Consider the following 1,841-nt stretch of genomic DNA (forward strand, 5'->3'; position numbering starts at 1 on the left):
CCTTTATTTCACAGAGCCACACCAGGATTCCACTAAGGTTAGTTGTTAAGTGCCGTTGAGTCGGTTCCAACTCACTGCAACTCTCTATAGAGTTTCCGAGGAGCAGCTGGCGAACTTGAACCACTGAACTTTCAGTTCAGACTGAACTGCTAATGCTGTCCAGTGCATTACCCCACAGTGCCATGCCAGGACTACCTACTGTGTACCAGGAATTGCATTAAAAGCTACAGCTACACAACTCATTTAATGCTTACATCACCGGCACACTGCAAAGTAGTGTTACTCTCCCCTGTTTATAAATGAGGAAACTGGGACCCAGAGACCCTAGTTATTAACAGAAAATCTCTGTTCTTTCTTCTGACCACATTGCTGTGGGAGGAAGAATAGAACCAGCTTCTTTTAAAAATTCATACTATGATATGACACTCGCAAACCTTTCCCATCATAAAATTATAAATACTGAAACTGCAATTTGCACAGGGTCACTTGGACCAGGATTGCATTAAACTTCTGCCTGCTAGTTCTCTTTGAGCCAAGAATGGGGAAATTTTTATGTCTTTAAAAACAGTTGCATCTAGTCATTTCTGACTCATGGCGATTCCATGTGTCAGTTCTCCAAACAGTTTTCCGTGGCTGACATTTTTGGAAATAGATGCCAGGCCTTTCTTCTGAGACCTCTCTGGGTGAACTTGAACCCATAACCTTTTGATTAGTAGCTAAGCACGTTAGCGAGGGACTCTATCTTAACATCTTATGTATACAGATACACGTAGTTTAATGTCTGGTTGGGCAACATCTAATCTCATATATGTCCATGAGCTGGGGCACCCAGGTGTCTGAGTGCCAGGTGCTGGGTCCTCATCTGAGGTCAGAGCCCCACTTCTGCCTGGCTGCTGTGTGCAGCCTGGAACAACCTATTCTGCAGTGATGGAGGCCCAGGTTCAAACTCCCAACCCCATTCCCCATTGGCTCCCATGACTTCGTGGGTCCAGTGCCAATGTTTTGGCTGGTGTGGTCCTCTAGGGAACCAATGGAAAGATATGTGTTAGGTACGTCAATCCTGACTCAGGTGCCCTCAGCCCTCTCAACCTGCACTATCCCTTCCCTGGGAACAGCTGGCTTAGCATGGAACATGGTTCTAGCTAGGCTGGACTTGGTAGAGCGCTCATCTGAGGCCTCAGCAATGGGAGTGCGGCACCCTACACAGAAGCCCTGGGTGGGTAACCACCATGAGCCCACCCCCACAAAGACACTGGCGTTTGCATGAAGTTAAGTGACATATACCTGTCACTGTTTCTTAATTTTCTTTCTTTCAGAAGCTTCCTGCTGGGAAAAGTGTTATGGATAGATGTGAATGGGGCAGGTGCAAATGGAAAGCGGTACCGAGTTCCCCCGGACAATCCTTTTGTTTCAGAACCAGGGGCACACCCTGCCATCTATGCCTTTGGGGTTAGAAACATGTGGCGCTGTGCGGTGGACCGGGTGGGGGACCTCATCACTCTCTAAGGTTGAGGCTGGATATTCTGCGGGGACGTAGGCCAGAACACATTTGAAGAAATCGACCTCATTGTTAAAGGGGGGAACTACGGCTGGAGAGCAAAGGAAGGATTTGAATGTTGTGACAAAAAACTGTGTCACAATGCTTCTTTGGGTAAGCAGGAAGCTCAGAGAGCCTGAGCGAATAAAATGTGAGAGCAGTTACTTTCCTACAGCTTTGTTGTTGGTAGCTGCCATTGAGTGGACCTAGACTCATAGCAACCCCATGTACAATGGAATGAACCTGCCTGGTCCTGCAGCATTCCCATTGACACTCACTCTCTTTCCTTGTGCCTGGACAGATG

General features: G+C 47.5%; 1 pseudogene; it reads left to right on the plus strand.

The window, feature by feature from the left end:
- Positions 1 to 1,841, plus strand: part of LOC102837330 — an 8,546-nt pseudogene that overhangs the window by 1,972 nt on the left and 4,733 nt on the right.

Source organism: Chrysochloris asiatica, unplaced genomic scaffold (assembly GCF_000296735.1).
Source record: "Chrysochloris asiatica unplaced genomic scaffold, ChrAsi1.0 scaffold00773, whole genome shotgun sequence".
NCBI classification, from domain to species: Eukaryota; Metazoa; Chordata; class Mammalia; order Afrosoricida; family Chrysochloridae; genus Chrysochloris; species Chrysochloris asiatica.